This window comes from Actinia tenebrosa, unplaced genomic scaffold, assembly GCF_029948245.1.
Source record: "Actinia tenebrosa isolate PJP-AT-01 unplaced genomic scaffold, QUT_ActTen_1.0 PGA_scaffold16__25_contigs__length_10494907, whole genome shotgun sequence".
In the NCBI taxonomy this organism is placed as follows: domain Eukaryota; kingdom Metazoa; phylum Cnidaria; class Anthozoa; order Actiniaria; family Actiniidae; genus Actinia; species Actinia tenebrosa.
The window spans coordinates 7,392,654-7,400,129 of NW_028292576.1; the positions used below are offsets into that span (position 1 = coordinate 7,392,654).

General features: G+C 34.7%; 1 protein-coding gene across 1 annotated transcript in view; it reads right to left on the reverse strand.

Moving 5' to 3' along the window:
* LOC116308078 (octopamine receptor beta-2R) overlaps nucleotides 1-2,949 on the reverse strand; it is a 41,170-nt gene extending 38,221 nt beyond the window's left edge. Inside the window, exon 1 of the mRNA XM_031718459.2 lies at nucleotides 2,601-2,949. The gene's annotated coding sequence lies outside the window, so the exon portion shown is untranslated. The remainder of the gene's footprint in view (nucleotides 1-2,600) is intronic.
* Between the last annotated feature and the right edge of the window lie 4,527 nt (nucleotides 2,950-7,476).

Sequence of the window (7,476 nt, forward strand, 5' to 3'; positions counted from 1 at the left end):
TCCAGTCAGAACACAATACTTTTTGTATTTGGTGAGAACCTTTGCAAACGGTAAAGTAAAAAAGAAGGACTAGGAAACAATGAATACGTGGTCGTCTTCCGTTTGCGGAAAGGAAAAAAACCAGGACGTTCGAGCATCGCCCATCAAACCGTTAGCAACGGAATAACCCTTATGAATAGCTTACTCTATTTTTATTCTAAAGACTATTCAGGGCCTGGTTGTTCAAAGCTGGATTAGCACTAATCCAGGATTAACTCTATAGGTTTTATTAAGAGTTAACCCAGGATTAGCACTAATCGGGCTTTGAACAACTGGGCCCAGGTCTTATGATTGATATTCTGCCTGTTAAACTTTCTAGAACGTGATTAAATAAACTATTATCATCATCAATAATAAATAAGGTATTATTAAACTACAACTCGGTGAGACTTATTCTTCGCTCGTTTCCCTTTTTCTTCTTTTTCGTTCCCTTTTTTTCTCATTTTTGTTTTGTTTTTTGAGTTTCTCTTTCGTCTCTGTCAGAGCATTACCAAACGTAAATGCTATCCGCAAATTTCAATATGTCATTATAAATGTTCGCTATATAGGGTTATTTATGTTACATTGGTCATTAACTCGACCTAGAAGGACACGAAATGTATTCTTAAGCTCATAAACTACATGCCTAATCAAATGAAAAATGATTGAACCCTTGTTAGTAGGATTTCAGCTTAAGTACTTAGAGTACTTGGTTTTTTACTAAAGCACAGTAAACTTGACGCTTTTTCTTTCACTCTCTCATTCATTCATTCATTCAGCTGTTCTATTTTGTTTTGAGAATCGTTTTGCCCTGTAATTTTCTAGCTCTGATTTTTTTCTTGTCACAAACGAACGGAAATCAGCCGATTTCACTTCATTGTCAGGCTTCATTTTCCTTGTCTGCTCCAGCTCATTTACATTTTTGTCTGCCCAATAACCCAACTAGTGCTTCATTCTATAAAATGTATTAATTACATTTAATGTCCTAACTAGATATAACGTATTTTCCTTCTAATATGACTAACAATAATTACGTTTCTCATGAAACTACGCAAGGCATATAAGGATATTATGTAAGAGGTCTTTTTTGGGTTGGAACATGAGTGTACAGATATCGGAAGACGCACTTTTTTTTCGCACTGGCAATGTTAAGCAGTTGATGCTGCTATGCTTCGTTGCGAGCTATATTTTAATATTAGATAATATTGTAATATTAAGACCCTGCTTTAGCCAAGTTAAGTAGATTTTACGGTTTTCACTGCCGCCAGTCAAAAATATGACTGATTAAGTTTGATTGACGGCAGCGAAAAACCAAATTTCAGGGTGCAGCTCGCAGACACAGGGTTCGCATATTTATGTAAATTGCAGTAATATATGTGTATTAAAATAAAGGGCGGTAAAAAGAATTAAAAGGAACAAATGAACAAGCGAATATCAAATCGAAATGGACATTAAACAGAAAAATTTAAAGATAAAAATGTATAAATGAATAAAATTGGATATTCGAATAGAGTGACTTGCATACTTTTTGTACAACGTCGGCATACTTTTTGTACGTCCGTCCGTCCGTCCATTCATCCATCTTTTCATCAAACCATCCATCCATCCAACTTTTCCCCACAATCCAAACATTTTTGTGCTTATTTTTCTACCATCAAAAAATCATTTCTACTTGTCTCATTCATACTATTCCTTCATTCATCTCTTCTTTATACGTTTCCAGCTTTTGAGGCTGAACGTTAACTCTCAAGTTAATATTAGTTTAAATTTTTCTCCAATTTCAACATTATTTGCTTATTATCTTATCATTTTTAAGAGAAAAATATCTTTTCACTTTCCCATTAATTCCAATTTTACATGCTGAAAATGAACACTTAAATTAAGAGCCAGCGATGCTAAGAATAGATCGGCGAAAAATATTCTTTCTGGACAAACAGACGATTTCAAGATCACTCTCTTTAACCAAATTTACATCAAAAATATCCCAGATGTTTCCAATAGTTTCGATGAAAAGTCAATTTACTTAAAATAAGAGTGCAGCTGGGTAAAGCCTAAAACACAAAGTGAAGATTTCTTCAAAGAAAACCCATCCGACTCTTTTAGCTATTCAAGCTTATTCATCAGCCAAATAAAACTTACTGTTGAAGTGCAAATATTGATTTGGAGGCTAGTACACTGCTTCTTTTCATTAGCTATCTTTAGCCGTTTGAATTAACTACAGCAGTACTGCTGCGATAAAATCACCTTCTTCTTTCAAAATAAGTTTATTGATGGAAAAAGACAATACAATCTTGCTATCTACGCTCGTACCGAGCTCTAACTTTTAAGATAAACTGATATTTTTAAATATAAAACAGTTAAAAAAACTTGACTCGTTTGGCCTTTTCTTGCGAAGTTAATCACAATGTAGTACCTTTTCAATCGTGTTTGCAGCTTTTTTGAAAATAATACAAATATATATATATATTTGAAAATCCCCTTACGACAAGCGAAGTGCAAAGTGAAAGCAACAAGGAGATGAAAAGTACTATAGGGCGAATTAAAAAAATTAAATAAATAATAAAGCATAGAATTGGACATACCTTGTTTTATAGATGCTTGAGCGTAGAATGGCTGGCTCTCACTAGTTCCTGTGTACTCTCGTCGAACTTGACTTGTCGCCAACGGAAGCGTGGTTCATAGATAGCAAAGGTAGCTTGTATATACCACACGATCGATATAATCGCTAACACATCAGGTACACAACCATATGCCAGGCATATGTTACGAGGGAAGTTGATCCAGCAAGATTTTTCTCCAAGATAACTGCGGCACTTTAAAATGATTGTTTGTCGTATTGCTTTTTAAACTTAGATGAGAATGAGTTGCAGTTTAAGTTTGAAGGCGAATCCTCTTTTCTTGGACTGAAAACCCGAAGGGTGTTGTGTGGACAGGAAGTAAATGATCGATTGAAACTGATGATGATGACGTTACTACACAACGATCATTCATTACCGTTGCATGGTGGCGTTTGAAAAAAAAATCCTCTTGATGTATTTATTATCTATTGATTACATTTTTACGGTTGACAAAAATCATAAAACCAATAAATTATTAACTAATATTTATCTTTTAATGCGTCAATATTAATTACAAAACGAAACAAGGTAATAAGTCAGATAGTTATAAAAAGAATAAAATAGCATATAACAGGCATCCCAGCCACTTTTTAGACAAATTTGATAGGGAACATAGGCTGTGCAAGTTCTAAATATAGGAAAATATAGGAGTTTTTCCCAAAAATATATGCACTTTATAGGAGCTAAAATAGCTTTCCAGTGGCGTAACCAGGGATCTTGCAGGGAGGGTGCAGAGGCAATGATTTATTTGCAGAAACAAATAAGCCATAAAAAAGACAGAACCAAAAAAAGCAAAAAAAAAAAACGCCCAATATGCTAAACAATGTAAAATCACTCAGCAGTTGTCCTATTTATAGGAAATATAGGAGGTTTTCTTTAAATATAGGCTCTTTATAGGATCCTATACAAATTATAGGAAATATAGGAAATATAGGAGGTCTGGGATGATATAAACAAACGAGCACAAAATTTCGAAAGCACAAATTTTTTTTGATTGTCCACAATTCTTTCTCATGTGATTTTATACCATTTTTTTTTTCTTTCAGCATTAATATTAATATTTTTTTTGGTCCCTTTTAAGTAAAAGAAGCGATGATAATCGAGTTGGTAAACGACTAATTTACAAGGCATTGTATACAGCGGAGATAGAAGATAGAATAATCTATATGAGAACGTCAAAGCGCATCTTACTTAATACTTAAAGGAGACAGAATTTCTGGTCAATAAATGATAAAAAAGTGGGAGACTGATAGGAATCGAGGACAATAAATCACTAAAAATTTAAATAGACGAGTAGGCTGGAAGATCTATGCATGCTGCGATATAAATTAACTGATCATGAAAAAAAATTTTTTTTTCCATTTTGCCTTTTTGTACATATATACATTGAATTGTTCGTCAAAAAAAAAACAAAACAAAAACAAAAACAAAACAAAAAACAAAACAAAAAATACACCAAATCTGACAAAAAAAAAAAAAAAAAAAAAAAAAAATGAAGGATAAATGAAAAAATGTAAAAATTAAATATTAAGAAAAAATAGCCGAATGGATATTCAATAAATAATATTGATCATTACTAATTATGCGTCACAGACCAGACCAATATCGATTATAAATGCTTCAACATGATTGGTTATAGAGACGAGGCGTCCAGCTACCAGCTAAGAGGAAAATATACTTAGCCACTCATTAGGGATTAGCCAGGCTTATTTTGCTTGTTGTTCTTATTAAAGTTAATGTCAGAAAATAAGGCTTCAGGCGTGATTAAGAGCATAAGAGCACGTTCTTAAGATTGACCAAATGAAGGATTTTGCCCTGGTTTTGTGCCGAACATATTGAAGACATCAAAATTGAGCTGGATTTTTGCGGCGCTTTAAGACTCGTTTGGTTTGATTTAGCGTCGGTAATTATATTACAAGGTGTTTAGGAGAAAATTTTATCTATTTTGAATGATTATCATACTTTGGATCGATTAACCTTTATCTTAAACATTTCATTCAACTTGTGGATGCAGATGGACGGAGATGCTTGAAGTAAATGCAATGGTTTCTGTCTACTTTCTTTCCTTTTTTTTTTTTCTTTTGTTGAAAGAAAACAAAAACGAATATTCCGCGCTTGTCACAAAAAGCCATTAAAACTCCTTTATAATCGTAAGCAACTGAAAATATTAGATTTTTCTTAGTAGGTTGCATTAAGTGACTTGCCATCAATGCCAAAAATAAATCACTTAGAACAATGCAATGTCAATTTCAAGAGAGCCATTTTGGTGTTAATTAAGAGAAACCACTTGAATGCTCAATACCAAGAATAGACAAGGCGTGCTTTAATTTTCATTGATTAAAAAAATGTCTAAAATTACCGAGTTCTGACAGCTTCTCTATATTAAATAAAACCTGTTTAGTTACAGATATGGGGCAAACTAGCTTTGGCGCCAATATTTCAAAATAAAGCACTCTAATTTTTTACCTAAACTGACTAACTGTCAGTTGATGATGACAACCAAAAGAGCCATTAGTTAAACATCTAACTCGCTTTCCTGAGTAATTATTTTCAGTGCCATAATAAAAATCTTTGGATATCAAAAACTGACCCTCAGCTGATGATGCAACCATTTCAACGAAAAAGCCATTTCAATGTCAGCAAATAACATATAAATGACTTACCAGAAATTGAAATTTAATATTAAAAAAACAAACAAACGACTAAAGCTCGAGTGATATCGAAAACTAAAAAAACGGTTAACTAATGATGCAACCATTCAAGTGCCAACAAAAAAGCAACTTCAATGTCGGCAAATAACATTTAAATGGCTTTCCTGAATTCAAAGTTTAATCAATAGAAAAAACGACAAAGATCAGAGTAATTACTATCAGTGAGATAATAAAATCCATAAAAAAGAAAAGGAAAAATGGGAGGAAAATTTAATGGAAGTTCAAGGCGAGACGTAAAAAGTATTGGTTCACAAAATTAACGACATTGAGTAATCTCCCACCATGGTACTTCGATATCGGCACCGACAGAGAGTTAGTAGCCAAAATTCTCTCGTAGCCAAAGGCAAATATTCGACAATTCGATGATTGTTTTAGCTAAGACAGTCACGTATGAGTCGAGAATTTGAAAAACTAGTCAATACAGATCGTAGAAGATGTCAGGAGAATCGATAATGATCTGATATAGCATTCATCAGGAAGAAATATGATTTGGGTTTTATAATATACGTATCACTATATCTTGTATTCTAATAGGGCTTCTTTATAACCGCAGAGGGGAGGGGTGGGGACATCAGCTCAGACTCAAATTTTACTTCCCTAATGCAAATATCTACTTTAGATAAAGACAACACAGCCTCAATCCCAACCCCTTCAATTCCTTAAGTTTTTATGGACCTCCCGGACCTTGTTCCCTAAAACTGGTTCCCAAGATAACAGGGCCCAGTTGTTCAAAGCCCGATTAGTGCTAATCCTTGGTTAACTCTTAATAAAACCTATAGAGTTAATCCTGGATTAGCGCTAATCCAGCTTTGAACAACCCGGCCCTAGCCTCAATACCAACTCTTTTCCCCCAAAAAAACGTTTCTTCTTTTGATTTCTCGGTCCCTGCTACCCTGAAATTATTTCCCACAGAACTGTTTCCAATAGACCTAATTGGCTAACGTGTTGCTATAAACGTTTCCACCCAATTCAAACCACATGGGACTAAGTTTCATTGTTCGTTATATTTTGGTTTCACAGTTGTATTCGTAGAGACAAACGCTTCTATTACCAGAAGGTTTGAATTGGGTGGTAACGTACATAGCAACGAGTTAGCCGATTAGGTCTATCCCAAAGTTTCTATAGACTTCCCAGTTCTCCTAACCTAACCCCCCCCCCCCCCCCCCTCCTAAACAACACGGCCCCATCCTCTAACCCTCCAAGGGAAAAGAAACCGCTTCTTACCAGCCCCTAGTTCTCGGTAAGAATTATTTGAACGTCCCCTAAGATTCAGTGTTATTCCCTAAACAAGAGATAATTGTCAACTGATTAAGAAATGTTTTGGAGAAACTAAATCGATGATGATCGGTTCTTGTGAGTACTGCTGGAGTGAGACACGCTGGAACCAGTATTTACTCGTTTTAATCTGAGTCGGTAAATCCGCATTAATCAAATGTATTATAAATACAATGAAGGAATCGAGCCGCGAAATACATAAACACAAGGTTATGGTTATCGAAGGAGCAACTTATCAAGAATCGCTAACAATTATTAGTCAATTTTTGAAAAATTTTGCTTAACATTTGAAATGAAGAGCAGAAAGATAGGGAATTTTAGAAAAGGAGTTTACGTGCAACTGTTCCCCAACCCCTCCCCAGGTTAGTAAAATTAACCTCCTACGAAGCAACTCAGAGTTCTTGTGTTAGCTGACCAATATAGCGGCGATGACGTAAGCGATTGCGTAGAAATGCACTAGAATCTAATAGACCTCTTCGATTGATTTCCTAGAGGAATTGTTCTGGGGGCCCTCTTTTCTTATGCAAAAAAATCCATTGTTTTGTCCCTCAGAACAAGTCCTCTCGGGTCTCAGTGCAAGGGGTATATACCGTTGATGTGAGAGTGGCTCTTCATTCAATGAATTCAAATAGAAATTAAAAAGTCGATTTTTGCGGAGGGAGGGAAACCAGACAAAAAAAACTTGAATCGCAAGAGACAACCAACAGGAAAGTCTACTCAAATATCCCACTGAGCATAGGAATTGATGGTTTTCAACCATTCCCAAGAGAATTAAATAACAAAAGTCACGGCGGCCATGTTGGAGGATATAACAAAAGAATTCATTGACAATTATTTTGTTAAGTTCCTCCAAC